The sequence below is a fragment of the Helianthus annuus genome, chromosome 8 (genome assembly GCF_002127325.2).
Source record: "Helianthus annuus cultivar XRQ/B chromosome 8, HanXRQr2.0-SUNRISE, whole genome shotgun sequence".
Taxonomy (NCBI): Eukaryota; Viridiplantae; Streptophyta; class Magnoliopsida; order Asterales; family Asteraceae; genus Helianthus; species Helianthus annuus.
The window spans coordinates 87,906,140-87,922,909 of record NC_035440.2 but is presented as its reverse complement, the minus strand read 5'-3'; positions in this window follow the sequence as shown (position 1 = coordinate 87,922,909).

The window sequence follows — 16,770 nt, the reverse complement described above, 5'->3', positions numbered from 1 at the left end:
TTAATTGTTATTGAAAAACTCTTTTAAGTTTAGTAAAATCAGTTTATTTCAGCAGCTTGTAGAAGTTAAAAAACAAACAGGCTTCTTCTTGCAGACTGCGGAGATTTGGTCCACCTCTTCAGCTACAGATGTTTGCAGATGTGGTCCGCAGACTGCAGACATTTAACCTCTGAAAAAACAAACAGCACCTTAGTTGTTTTTATGACAACTTAAACAATTCTCTCTGTAATCTATTCGTGCGTACATTATATGTTCATTCATAATCCGTGTGTACAAAATTCCAGGGTGCACGTACAAGCAGTTTTTGGATTGCAAGCCACTGAACTACGACGACACTAGCGGTGTCCTAGCTTTTGTGCGCTGGACGGAAAAGACGGATTCTACTATCCGAATGAGCAACTGTTCCCCTAATCAAAGGGTCATGTATGTTACCGGCCTTTTCGTAGATAAAGCTCTCAGTTGGTGGAATCTACAAGTGCAAACTCGTGGCGATGAAGCAGCTTATGCCATGACATGGGAAGAGCTAAAATAGTTGATGGGGGAGAAGTATTGCTCACGAGCAGAAATTCAGAAGCCAGAAACAGATTTCTGGAACTATATTGTGATTGGAGCCGATATTGCGGGATACACTCAGAGATTCCATGACTTACTTCGCGTAGTCCCTTACCTAGTAACACCCGAGTTCAAACGCATTGAATGTTATATCTGGGGTTTAGCTCTTGAAATTCGGAGCATGGTCACATTTGCAAACCCCACCACGATTACTCAGCGACGACCTTAGCCGTTAGTCTTACTGAAGACGCGGTAGGGATGAAGAAGTTGACGATGAAAGGGCCAGAGAAGAAAGAGTCGCACGCCGAATCTACTAGTGATGGGAAGCAAAAGTTTTTGCACTTCAAGAAGGGTTCAAGGGTGAACAACAAACGGAAGGAAACTTCCGCAACAAAAGAGGCAAAAGCATTTGTAGCCACAAATTATTCTGGTGCTAAGAAGTACGCGGGCAACTTGCCCAGGTGTGACAAATACAACTACCATCACTTAGGTGCTTGCCGAAACTCCAAGTGTAACAAGTGTGGCAAACATGGGCACCCAACGGAAGCTTGTTGGTCGAATGGTATTGGAGGTGGAGGCCTAAAGCGCTTGCTCAGCATCATATATCATAAACCTCAGCGTCAACAATTTTAAAGCCAAAATCACCTACATATAATATGTTTTCTTATGATTTGGGGCCCTAGGGAAGTGGGGGCCTAAAGCGCTTGCTTTATTTTCACTTCCCCTTGAACCGGCCCTAGTTTTATTAGATTTGTTATTATTATTGAGTTTATATATACATGAATTATAGAATGATTGTGTAAAATTGCATGTATTTATTATTACAGGACTTACGTTTTATTGTTTTCTTTTTATAAATTATTCAGTTACTATATCCATTTTTAAATCCGCTCCGACAAAGTAGATTGGTAATACGACAGGTTTAACTATGTCATGTTTGTGAAAATTTCCCGAGTCAACTCAAGCCACGATAACTCTAAAAGGCTCAAACTACCGTAACAACAAATAGATAATAAATATATGTTTTAAAAACAACTTTCTTAATAACTAAAATTGAATACCATTTATTTTAAGCTTAACTAATATACCATTGTAGTACTATATGTTAGCTACGTTAAATACGTGACAGAAACACACTCACTAAAAGATAGTGAAAATTAGGTAGGACGGAGTCCACCCCACCCCCGGTGGGAATGACGTCCACGTCGAACCAAAGCGAAGAAGAAGTGGAAAAAGATGGGGATTACTCACCACCACCGCCAAATCTCTGTGAGAGAGCGGGAAATGAAGTGGGGAAAGGGGTGCGGGAACACCACCTCATTCAAAAAGGAACTTCAATTTCTCTTATCCCCAAGACCACTGCGTCCTCCCTTATTATCCTCTTGCTACAAAAAAATCACGATAAGCGTAGAGGAACTCTTAAACATTGTGGAGGGAGGGGCTCTTCTAGTTCAAAGTAAGGCTGTCCAAACTGCTCGACGATCGAAGATCGCTCGAAAAATGCTCGTTCGATTCCCGCTCAGTTTGTAAATGAGCCGATCGGATCGGTTCGCTTCAAATTCAATCCGAGCATGAGCAAAGCTCCGCTCGCTCGTCGATCGCTCGGTTTCGCTCGAATTATTTTTATTAATAATATATATATATATATATATATATATATATATAGGAAGAAGATCATGCGAGAACCACCTCTTATTGCGAGAACCGCGAAAACCAATGTGAACACAACCAAAAATGCCTAAAAATAGCTAAAAATCACACAATTTTTTTTTAATATTTTTTATATAAAAATAGCTACTTTTCGAACCAAAAAAAAAAATTTTTTTTTAAATTTTTTTGGCCACTAAAAGTAGCGATTTGAGCATAAAAAATATTTAAAAAAATTTAGATTTTTTTTGATTTTTTTAAATTTTTTTTTAGATTTTTTAGGTTTTTGGGGGGTTTAGTTTTTAGCATTTTAGCTTGGGGTGGGGGGGGGGGTTTAGGTTTTTGAGGGGTGGGGGAGGGGGGTTTAGGTTTTTTTTTTTTTTTTTTTTTTTGGGGGGGGGGGTTAGGTTTTTTTTAGGTTTTTTTGGGAGTTTTAGCATTTAGCTTGGGGGGGGGGGTTAGGTTTTTTTAGCTATTTTAGGTTGTGTTCACATTGGTTCTCGCGGTTCTCATAATAAGGGTGGTTCTTGCATGAGCCCCTCCCTATATATATATATTATAGATTTTATAGATTAAAAACCCAAAAGAATATAATAGCCCGAAAAAATTTAAAAGCGCAAATAATATTCAGCCCATCTTTTGAACTAAATGACAATTTGTATTCGCACTTTATTTTGTGCTTCTTGATATTGTTAAGAACATTTTTAGAATCACTAGGGGGAACACCCGTGCGATGCACGACATGCATAATAGTTATTGTTTTTTCCTGGAATGACGACTGATATAGATAGTGCGTGACACGGTACGAAAGTGCGAATATAGTATAGATTTTTAAAACAAAAACCGGTTTTTTTTAAAGTTAGCCGTTTGACCATGGTTATTTTGACCAAAGTCCACTCCTCGTTCGGCGCTTTGTGGTAGCACTACCAGTAAAAAAAAGGCCCAAAACGCCCGAGGGTACAGTGTTCCCCCGCGTTTTTAAGACGCTTTGAGAGAGGTTTGCGCCCCACCACATGTGGTCTCACAAACTTCAATTCTATGGACGTGTGGCTTCTCAACCCTCTTCAAATGACGTCACAGTTTTCAAATTTTTTTATTTATTTTTTTTTTCATTGTTTTAGATGGTGTAAAATAGATGTTAAATATATATATTATACTACATACACATATACATATAAATTCAGTTTTGACATCTAAAAGTCAAATTGCAGGTTTTGTTCCCTTTTATAGATAATAAAGCAGTTTATTATTTATTACTAAAATGTTGTATTAACTTTATTCTGCAACATATTCTTTATAAACTATGCTTACCTTGACATAACCTAATAGCTATATTTCCTTATTAGAAGTCTCTTATAATTGAAAATTAGTACATATTATTACCTTGCTGGTGAACACATTTACTCTATGTTTAGGGAACAATTTGATTAGGTTGCTGATATTGAATTGAATATCACACCAAATTACAATAGCAATTTATATTGCTACTATTCACCCAAATCAAGCACCTTAAATAAGTCAGTGTTTCTCTATATTCAAAAAACGAACTATAACTGACGATTATTAAATTGCAACAGTCAATTCAATCCAAATACTGCAATAGAAACATAAAATCTACCACAATTCGTTGGTTAATCACGTATAGTTCTTAATCGATTAGAATCAGAAAAAAGGAAATTGACTCACCGTAACTTAAAATCAGGAAGAAGGCGAACAAAGGGGCAGAGTTTTTCGAAATCAATGACCCCTGTCTTTCATTGTTATTCCTTGAATGAGGTAAGCAAGACCCCATACTACACACTACATACACATACATAAAAATTGGGTTCTATATTATTTGTATAAACACCGATTGGAAACCCTCACATTGCATTTGATGAAACCCTAATCAATATAAACACACACACTAACACTCACGAATCGAATCAAATTTATAAAAGGAAAAATTCGGGCTGTTTTTACCTCTTGCTGCTCCAAATCTTCATTACCATACATTATCTTCATCTTAGAGATATAGATATTGCATTTAAAGGTCTCAACCATCAAAATACGATCCAAGGGCTAAAAAGTGGTTCCTAATTATGCAATGGTTATCATTTGAACCTTATTCCATGAGACTTGAGGTAAGATGCAAAGAGCATTCTTTTGAGTTTTAAACCATCTGTAATTAAGTTCATTATTTAATCATTATTGTTGCAATTATTAGGTATTATAGATAATAATACCCCATGAAATTACCTTTTAGTAATTTTCGTTTCTAATTGGTTAGCATCTTTTAAGTTTTAAAACCATTTATAGTTATAATTAAATTCATAATAACGTTGATTAAGTTTTTTTATATTTAATTATTGTTATTATTATTATTATTTTTATTTTTATTTCATATGATGTTCATCAACTATCTGATAAAATTGCAAAAAAGGTTGTAACCTTATTTGTATGATGTTTAGCAATTACTAAACCAAATAATAATGACTTAATTATAAAATTCAATCAAGTAATTGGTTACGGAGAACTTGAAATGGAAAAGCAATGTAAATATGAGGAAGGTGATGATGTTCAACTAAGTCAAATGATTTAATTCTTTATCAAGTATTTAACAATACTTAATTTATAAAGTTATCAATTTAATTGTATTTATCAATTTATACTCATGTAGAAAGAATAATTCCCTTTACTAACTTCATTGAGTTGTTGTACTATAAGCATAATATGTTGCAATTATTTAAATTTGGTTGGAACCCTTGTGAAATGCTTTATACGATAGTATAGATAAACGCAATCAATTTAAATCTTTTGCGCGGGTTGAAAACATCTGAGCCCTAAAAGTTTGCTGCCCAATCCTGTCAAATAATACCTCCTCAAATATTTCCTCTGCATCTATATTGCCTATATATAGTATCAATTAAATCACACAAAAGCATCATATGTTTAAAAAAAATAGTAAAATAAAAATTAAAAAAGGAAATACCAATAGGCCAAATAAATGTCTATCTCCAAATGAATAACTTTTCTCGTACCCACCCTTTTACACCTCCATATACATGAAGCTGCAAAAAGGAAAAAGACTATAAATTTATGAACAATTAAACAATACATTGGTAAATGGTTCCAGATACTATAGTCATGCAAGGGTACCTTGATGAAGTATGAAGTGTCTGTCTTTTTGTATCCAATAACCTGTGTGTATACTTTATATGTAATATAAAATCATAATTTGAAAAAAAAAACCACTAAATCACCAAAAACATAATAAAACATCAATATAAACTCATAGATTATGTAAAAGAAAACTGTTATCCCATTTGAATAGTTTAAGAAACAAACCAAAGTTTTTTCGAATAAATGTTGAAATGGGTATAATAGAACACACCTTTCCACCAAGATAATAAATTTCATATCAACTTATCTCTTTCTTATCTCTTTCTTTTCGACTCTAACTCGCACAATAGTAGACAAAGGAGTTGATGTTGAGTGAAATGGTGAATTTATAGCAATGATAGGAGATTCCTTAATCGGTCAAATTTATTACATATTGATTGAAATTGGACCTTTGGAGTGCTTTTGCGGTTTATCCCGATAGGTTTCGTTTATTAATTGCATTTAAGAACCGAACTTATTATTGTATTATTATAATTAATTGTGATTATATTCTCATTTAATTATTTTTTTATTTTTTAATATTAATGTAGAAAGACCATTTCACCCCTTACTAACATCATTAAGTTGTTGTACCATAAGTATAAAAGATTGTAATTACTTAAATTTGGTTGGTATCCTTATGAAATGCTTTATAATATAGTATAGATAGATAGATATAGATAATTATTTTTTTTATTTTTTTAATATTAATGTAGAAAGACCATTTCACCCCTTACTAACATCATTAAGTTATTGTACCATAAGTATAAAAGATTGTAATTACTTAAATTTGGTTGGTATCCTTATGAAATGCTTTATAATATAGTATAGATTAGGTTCTAGCAGTAATGTACTGTACTATATGTTAATATGGTGTTTCATGCATTGCTTTGTTGCAAATTGTGTTGTTTTATTTGTAAATTATTATTATTATTTATAATAATCTAATTAATTTAACCAAAATCTTGTTAATAATATATTAGAATATATATATATATAGTTATTTTAATACTTTTATTTTAATATTATAACAATAATTCCTTTTTTTTACTGTTTAACTTTAATTTAATGATTTTTTAGTATCACGGGGTGGGATAAGCTTGGTGTCAACCGGTACTGGTATCGAAAATACCGGTACGGTCTTGTTTGGTATCAGTACAAATAGTAATTTTAATATTTTAATAATATATATAGTTTTTTATATATTTTTATTATTTTAATATTATAATAATAATTCTTTTCTTTACTTTTTAACTTTAATTTAATGATATTTTTATGATACTTATGATCTTTCGGTTTAAATTTTATCTTAATCTATTAAATTCTGATACTAATATCATGGATAAGTTCTTAATATTTGATATCATTTGGATCCCTTTACCTATTTTTTTATTATATGTTTTCTTTGAAAATATATTGTTGTGTTTTTATTACGAATTATATTTGAGCTACTTTTAATATATTAATTACTTCGAAATTTAAATTTATGGTTACCTTGTCAAAGATCATTTTATAGAATAATCATAAGTTTGGAATAATTATCTTTAAACCAATTATTAAAACAAATTAAGATCAAAGTTAACTTTAAACTAATCTACCTTTATCTATAATATATTATTTAGTATAATGTGTTATTGATGATATTAATTTTAATGATTATTGATATATAATTATTTTATTTTATTTTTTATCTTATCTCTTATTTATTTAATATAAATTAAATGCAATTAATAGGATTTTTATAGGATGATGCATTTAAAACAACCATAAATTTTGGTTTTAAAATAGAACATATAACTAAACTTTAGAATATATATAGATGATTTGAGTTGTGTATTGCTTTTGTTAGTAAAGTGTTGGACATGTTTTAATTAAGTTAGAATTTGTTGTTGTTGAACGAAGCCTTATCATTCAATCGAGCGAAACCGAGCGAAAACGATCCGCTCGATTTTTTTTTTAGGATTTGATAAAAACCGAGCGAAACCGAGCCGATCGATTCAAATTCAATCCGAGCATGAGCATCACTTTTGCGCTCGGTTTTGCAAATTTGATCCGCTCAGATCGGATCGGTTGTAATTCAATCCGAGCATGAACAGACCCTCGATCGGATCGGATCGGATCGATTCATAAACACCTCTAGTTCAAAGTGGTCTATGTGATTATGTTGTCTCGTTCTTTGTCGTTCGAAACATGTAATTAATGTTGTAAATATCATAAACAATACGTTACAAGGTCATAGGGCCACAACGTTACTCACATTCCAACCATTAAGAGTGTATACACATATCAGATTATTAAACATAACATATATGTGAAAAGTAATGGGTAATGTCGGAATGGAGATGGAGGGCATTTCTAATGAGATTAAGGGATTAAGTTAGTGTTTGGTACATAGGAATGGATGATTGAATGGAATAGACCATTGTGAAGGAATGAAAAAAAAAGTATTTGATTGGTCAATGAAATGAAATCACCTATTACACAAAGAATTTCATTATCTCTGAACATCCAAAATTCGTTTCTTCTACCCCCAGTTTTTTTCTTCATTCATTCCATCTTCACCCTTCATCACCATCACCATTACCACCTACCACTACCATCCGTCGCCGCCACCTCCACCACCACCCACTATCGCTGCTGCCACCACCATTGTCGTTACTCGCCGTCGCCACCTGCCACAGACACCACTCGACACCACCACCTACCACCAGCGCATGTCGCTGCTGCCAATATCCACCGCCCACCCACCACCGCTACTCACCAACGATTTTATTCCTTATTTTTTCTGCCTACCAAAGAATATGTAATAATGATTCATTCTATTCCCACGTAGTAACAAACAAGATAATAGAATGGCAATGATCTATTCCATTCATGTGTCCATTCCATTACCTCATATATCTTATTCTCTTGTCCATTTCATTACCTAATAGTTTTAATAAAAATAATTGTTTTTCTTTTTCTTTTTTGAAGTAGTGTTTGGTGTTAAACCAGAACTAGTATCAAACTCGATATTCAAACTTGCTAGTTGCTACCGATCTATCCATTTTCCATTTCCCATTTCTACAAACGGATGACTCAATTAAGTGTGGTCGACCCATTAATGAATGCAAGTAGAAGATTCTTTCCATTTGGACCCATAAATGGTACACGCATTATATATAATGGTCGCTATATGCATAAATATGTCTTACAACTTCCATACAATCACTTTTATTTTGAACGGTAAGATTTTATGATTAATTGAATAGGGCCAGCATATGCTGTAAAAACCCGAAAGTACAATACAGGCAAGAAAAACAAAAGCCAAAACATAATACACCCACCGATTATATCAACTATCTCACTATATCTCGAATATTAAAGTCCGCCCATCTCTCCCACACAATATCATCATGGAATTTCGATCTGCTTTTTTACCAAATGAAGCTATCCGCCGTTATTGTTTCTACTATAACGTTGCCGGTTCAGAGATTGCCTTGAAACTCTTTTTCGTTCCAAGACTTCCATATATTCCACATGGTCATTTGAAAAACTGCACTAATGACTTTCTTCCATTCCTTTGAACCTATTAAACCATTGACAAACTCTAGAACTTCCCTGCACCCTCGACTTCCATACAATTACTAAATTTATTCATTTTTTTCATATAATTAAACTAGAGAGGAAAATCCGGTAAGAATTTGTGATTGTATTAATTGTGTAATCATTAGGGTTTGTATAACTACGTAGACTTTTTTTGGAAATTTACTTTCATTCAAACAACCGGTCGGTCCACAAATCGAGGACCGCCGGGCCAAACTTACAACATATACACAGACGACTTAACCCATTCTTCCCACAACAAAGACGTAAACGTAGACCTATTTTGTAACCAAAAGAAAGACGCCCTTTTAATGTTTCTAAAGACGTATCTACCGGAAAAGTTTTTGCTTCTAAAGATTTTATCATTCCGCGCCTCCCAAATGCACCAACAAGAAACTATAAAAACCACACCACACTCCAACATTCGCCCAAACTTCTTGCGCCAAGCTGAAACAAGAATTTACATATACTAGTGACCCTAAACTATGATTGATTACATTTGTGTTTAATATTCCCCACAAACTAAGGTTGGGGAGCAAGCAGTTTTTTTAAAACTTTGTAAAGACATATGCAATTTAATCTCCTTAATTTGGATATGAATTGTAAACGTAGCTTTCTTTAAGCATTTTTTTTTTTCTCAAACAAAATGAAAATCAGTTTCGTCATCAATTCTCCCACCCCTACGAGTGATAGGGTATTCGAGTTAGGATTAATGCATGGGAGAACCATCTACGGCTAAGGTAACGACTATGAAGGCTCCACCGAGTGTAGTAACTGGAGCCAAGGATAACCTTGGAACTCTTTAGATGTTGGATCACAAAGCAGTTTTTATTTAATAGACTAAAATAGAAGTGTAGTATGAGTTTACTTCCAATAATAACTAATGTCATAATATCAAGAATTTTCTTACAGCCGTCTAAACTTTTTATATAAGAATAAGACGATTAACAAGTAGTTTATACATTGGTAGCTTTATGTAATACATAATTGTACATGTGAAGTGTACGGATGGCGACATGTGTATATTAGGTTCGTCAAGGGTATCTGTGTCCATTGTAATAGCTTGGACACATCATTATACTTGCACAGTTCGTTCATGCATTAGATCTTGGTAACTTGGAAGTGTTGTGGAAGTTTTAATACTCATTGCTGTAACTAGTTTAAACACACCATTATAGATGGTTAAAACCTCCAATATAATCAAACATTGTACCAACATCTCTAAAAAAATACTGGTTTATACTTAAACTAAAGATGACGAAGTTATAAAAAAAAATAATACAACTAAATTTAAACAATAAAAATGCTGCCTACGATGTGTTTGGAAGCCCACAACCAAACGAGTATTTCATAGAGAATCGACAAGGAATTCTATTAATCAGCAGCCATTTTGATTCTTTGGAACAATTTGTAGGAACTAGGTTCACTTTTTATTAAAATATATTACAAAATAAATAATAAACAATAACGAGACTCTCGTTATTTGTGGGAAATTCGACTGGTACAATACTGGTTACAAAACTAAATAAACGAATATAAAATACAACTAAATTGTACCAATCTTGATTCAAAGCCAATGTCTTTGAAAACTTCAACTGCACCTACGAGATCGAAACTATAGGATCGGTGAATCGATCAAACGAGACGTTCAGAAGAGCTCTCGATCAATACGAAAGGCGGAAACAGACGTATTGATGTTATTGCAGCTTGATTTGCACTTAGAAGTAGATTAAATGTCGTTTGTATTGATTTGATACTGTTTACACGAGCTGGCGACACTTCGGCAGAGCTTCGCTACCGGAATCAAAAGTTACAAATGAAGACCCAAGACTCGCTATTTATAGGAGATCCAGGTCGCACGAACCACAGTCCATACGATCTAGTCCAGGTCGCACGACCTGGCCAGGTCGCACGAACTGGTCACTTCGTGTGAAGTGGCTGGTTCAGACCTGTTTCCCGTTTCTCTCGTATTACGTGTCCTGGTCTATCTATCCTATTACATGGCTCGATACATGTCACACCTCGATATTTCCAACATATTACCGGTGGGCCCGGCGGGGAGTATAGTGACGTAGTTGATATCATCATTGTCAACACACACAATAATATAGCACATCGGAAGGCTGGGTAATTAACTATTACAAACCATACTATCTGAATGTCAAGTGTACGAATGTTACAGATGGGAATGTAATAAGATCCACAGGCGGATCAAAATGTACAAAGAAACAAAAACTACAGACTTCAGGTATCTTATGGATTTGCAAGATCCTCTATGACACCCTATAGCTCCAGCCTATTTCGGGAAGTACCTGTCAATCAATCTTTAGGAAAATACATCAGTTTACACTGGTAAATACAATTTAACTGACTCGTTTTGAAAACATTTCAGAAAATTGGTTTAGGTGCACATGGCACAAATCATTTATAACTTTGGACAATTTTTAATAAAATCTTGTATACAGTTTTAAATGTTTGTCATACATGTGGGGCCGGTTTGTAAGCCGGACATGATTAACTGACTCACCACTTATAGAACCCACAAAGGAGTTATCCCCAACTTGTGGGTAATTTAATATTTAGCATTTGCATCTGTCGGGTGCATGCCTGCATGATATGCACAAAATGCAACATATAAATTATATCAATTATGGCATAAAACTAACCTTTTTTAATACTAATGTTGGAAAAAGTGTGCTTTTGTCTTCCTTATATATTTTCAGGATTAAATGAGCTCAAATTAACAAAAGAAGCAAAAAGACAGCAAAATCTAACATAAATACAAGAAGAGGAACGAAAGTGGTATGCCCGACCCCCTCGACAGCATCTTCCCAAACAAAACTGAGAAGACAGAAGACTGAACACGCCCCGTGCTCAGCGAGCACGGGGACGTGCCCAAGTAGCAGCAGAAAAGACAAACCCATAGAAGCTTCTACTGCCCACCACGGGGCAGTGCCCAGCGGACACGGGGGCGTGGTCAACTTCCTGCAGGCGCATTTATTGTAATTGCGAATTGCACTTAATGAAGAGAGAGGGTCAGATGGACACGGGGCCGTGCCCAGCGGACACGGGGCCGTGCCCGAGCTTCTGTTCAGCCTATAAATAGGAATGTTTGGAGCTCTTGCAACTCATCCCTTGGCACACCACCTCTCTCACACTTCACCCACCACCACCATAACACCATCATCCACCACCATCATCCATTATCCATCATAGAGTGTGTGAGTCGTCTCGGGATCCAAGATTGATCGTAAGAGTTCTTGACAATCAAAGGCCATGTTTGCCTAAGTCTCTTACATCACTTGGTGAAGACAAGTGTTTAGTGTAATACTTTTTATTTTTAATCTTTTGCACTTTTTAATTGGTTTTGTGTTAATGACTTTAATTACTAGTTTCTTATGTTGAAGGTGATTCTTCCTTATCGTTTGTCCGTGGTGTCTTGGCATTATTTTACTGTCTATATAAAATAAAAGATTTTCACCATTCATATCTCCACGGTCTATATGGAGGTATGTTGGCTACCTGCTCGGGGGTTAAGGGAACGGTTTGGTAAGAGTCTTGCCATTGTTCAGTGTATAGATCCTGCAAAGGACCTGGTGTCACACCCCAACTGATGGCGGAAACATCGGGATGAGACGAAGTGTGTATAGATTGCTAGAGACGTCATAACACTATGTGACAATATTTAATTAAATTCAAATTTCATTGCAATACTAAATTGTCATACAAGATTCAAATAGAAATAACAACATAGTTTCAAATTGTAACATAACAACAAAAGATAGATTAATCTAGGTGTGTATCTAGTCCACCCTAAATCTTGTTTCGTCTTGCATATCATCTCAATAATTAACCTGCAACATGTATTAAAATAGAGTTCAATGCAAAAGCAAAGGCGAGTATACAAGTTTGACTACATAGCATAATAGAATAAAACTCATATCCAACATGTTACTAAGTGAATAAATTTACTAGCAATGCAATTTTTGGCGTACAATATGATCAAACCCATGAATACAACGCATAAAAATAGCCTAATCCCAATCGTTCAGCGGGGTGGTAATGTTTAACTTAACAATACCCAATTAGAATAGCGGGCGGGGCGTTAATCCTATAGCGCTATAATTGTTGAGGTGGGCTAGCAAAGTTAATGAGCATATAACGTTCCAAGTCGTTCATAGAGCATACAAGCATAGCAAATATTCATAATAGTTTCATGTCACGTTCATAGATAGAGTATGTTTTGTTTAAGCATAAAAGTTGTTTTGAATAGGTATACATGTTGCATCCCAAAGTGTAAAGGGGAAAAAGGGATCGAGTATACTCACGGTTTACAAGTCTTGACTTGGAAGTTCCGAGAGTAAGTTTGGTGGATGATTTAGCTTGGAACACCTAGTCCTTCTACACGAGGAAACGTAGGTGTGTGAGTTTGGCGTTTACGGAAGATTAAGAATATGGAAATAACTTAGTATAACGAAAGTATATGTGTATATGAAAATAATCATCTTTTAGACTTTATAACCATCATATGACACTAGGTAACCAATATGGTTATTTAATGCTTTTCATGGGTAGTGAACCTATTAGAATCATATTAAGGTTTAGGTCTTGGATGATATTCTACTTCTTTAACATGTAAACACAAGTTTAACATCAAAGGTTCGAATGAGTATATGCTTATACTTAGGCTAAATATTACATATTATTTAGGTCCAATATTTCAAGTAGGAGGTAGAAGATTAAATCTCCATTTAGGCACCTCTTAGTTACAAGGATGTCATGTATGGGGTAGGAAGACTAAGCTTCCATTTAGGCACCCCTTTGAAGTTCACCACTTCTCTTGATGTAAAGACAACCAAGGAGGGTCACGAACTAAGGTTTATACGAGTATGTAAGATAAACTAACTAATAGAAATCATCAAATCATGTGAGGATTGTATGTTTGGACAACCCATGTTGTTCCATAATCACTCATGTATCAAAGTCTAAGTTTGACATGACTTGTGGGTTAAAACCCTAATCAAAACACCAAGTTTATGAGGTTTAATCCTCTGATTTTAAGTGTCTCAACCATGTTTTTAAGCTTACCCAACCATAGGAGAGGTTGTAAGCATTAGGACATTGGTGTGAGATGTGTTAGACACAAGTTGGATAAGAAATAACAAGTGGTTGAATAATAATAAACAAAACAGAAAGTTTTAGTCCATTTTAGGGCAAATCCAAGCATGATTCTTCCAAGGAAAAACCAAGGATTCAAACCCAAGGATATAGCAAAGCAATAGGAAGAAGAACCAAGTGATTTGGTTGAGAAATGAGCAAGTTACACTCACTTTTGTAAGTCTTCATGAATCTGTCCAAAACTCAGATTCTCAGCTGATTAGAGAGTAGTTTAGTGAAGATTTAGGAGTTGTGAAAGTGTCAAATGGGTTGGAGAAGGTGGATATTTATAATGGAGGAGTTATAAGATGATTGGAGGTGATTAGAGGTGGATTAAAGGTGATTGGGTGAGTTAGATTAATGGGATTTCGTGCACAAAGCTGGAAGAAACACACCTTCTGCCGAAAACAGGGGCTCGCGTGACGTCTAGGGCCTTGGCGTCACGCGGCGCCTCACTTCTGATATGTTTCATTTTGTTGCACTTTGGTCCCTGTAGTTTCTGTTTGATCCTTTTAGGTGTAAGTTTGAGAGTTTAGGGACTTGTTTTGATATAAAAGCATAGTATAAGGTGAAATCAAGTAAGACGATCAAAATCCAAGTATAATTAGGCGTATAAATGTCATAACCAAGTATCGTTCTCATTCAAAACACGTTCAATGCATAAGTTTAGTTTAATTACAAGTTTAGCACCTAGTTTCCAAGAATAACGTTCAAGCACAAATTGATTCACTAATCGAACATACAAGCATAGTTAGAGTGCGTACAACAATAATGTAACAAAATACAAGTTTCATTAATGATCCAAGTCTCGGTTTGATAATGATTACAACGAAAGGAACGATTACAAGAATACAAGGTTTCCAAAAATAGAAATACGAACAAAACTTTCTATAATTGGAAAGTACAAAAGAGCCGGGCGTAACAGTCTCCCCTCCTTTAGGAAATTTCGTCCCGAAATTTAGGAAGACGTAGGGAAAAGATGCGGATACTTTGACTTCATATCCTTTTTGAGTTCCCAAGTAAATTCGGCGCCACGTTTTCCTTCCCATCTAACCTTGACGATAGGAATCTTACTGCGCCTTAGTAACTTGACTTGCTGGTCCACGATTTCTACAGGTTTCTCCACGAAATGCATAGTATCGTTGATTTGAAGATCTTCGAGAGGAACTTGAAGTCCTTCATCAGCGAGACATTTCTTTAGGTTAGAGACGTGGAACGTTGGATGAACATTGCTGAGCTCTTGAGGTAAGTCAAGTCGATAAGCCACCTTACCAATCCTTTCGAGTATCTTGAAAGGACCAACATAGCGAGGGGCAAGTTTTCCCTTTTTACCAAAACGAACCACTCCTTTCCAAGGAGACACCTTGAGTAGGACATGGTCCCCAACGTCGAATTCCATAGGTTTGCGTCCCTTGTCTGCGTAGCTCTTTTGACGATTTCGAGCCTTGAGTAGATTGTCACGGATTTGGAGAATCTTATCCGTTGCTTCTTGTATGATCTCAGGGCCAGTGAAATGTTTGTCACCAATCTCGTGCCAGCTTAAAGGAGATCGGCATTTGCGACCATACAATGCCTCGAAAGGAGCCATTTGAATACTGGAGTGGTAGCTATTGTTATACGAGAACTCGATCAAAGGTAAATGCACATCCCAACTACCACCAAAGTCGATGACACAAGAACGGAGCATGTCCTCTAGGGTTTGGATAGTACGTTCAGTCTGTCCATCCGTTTGAGGATGAAACGCCGTACTAAGATTCAAATGAGTATTCATAGCGGACTGAAAAGTTTGCCAGAGACGCGAAGTGAATCGACCATCACGATCAGAAATGATGTCGAGAGGAACACCATGATGGCGTATGACTTCATTGGTATAGACACGAGCAAGTCGTTCAACCTTGAAATCTTCGCGAATGGGAATGAATTGTGCGGACTTAGTCAACCGATCAATGACTACCCAAATGCTGTCGTAACCAGATGGTGTACGCGGGAGTTTAGTTATGAAGTCCATAGCAATGCTATCCCATTTCCACACGGGGATTTCAGGTTGTTCGAGTAGACCAGAAGGTCGTTGGTGCTCGGCTTTGACTTTCGAACAGGTAAGACACTTGGAAACGTACACAGCAATGTCTCTCTTCATACCAGGCCACCAATAGGATGTACGTAGATTATGGTACATCTTGTCAGCGCTAGGGTGAATTGAGTACCTAGATTTGTGTGCTTCATTCATGATAAGGTCACGAAGATTGTCACGATCTGGTATCCAAACGCGATCGCAACAATAGAGGAGACCATCAGGTTTTGAAACGAGTTGACTTTCAGATGCTCGACGTATTTCTACAGCCATGGAACCTTCATTGATAGAGGAGTACTGCGCTTTACGAATGCGATTGTGAAGATCGCTCGAGATATGAAAACAACGAATGACATCTACATGAGCCTTACGACTAAGTGAATCGGCCACGACATTCGCCTTACCAGGATGGTAGCGAATCTCGCAGTCGTAGTCGTTGAGTAATTCCACCCAACGTCGCTGTCGCATGTTGAGTTCTTTTTGGTCAAAGATGTGTTGTAGGCTCTTATGGTCAGTGAAAACCACACACTTAGTACCATATAGGTAGTGTCGCCAAATCTTTAACGCAAAAACAACTGCGCCAAGCTCGAGGTCGTGGGTAGTATAATTTTTCTCAT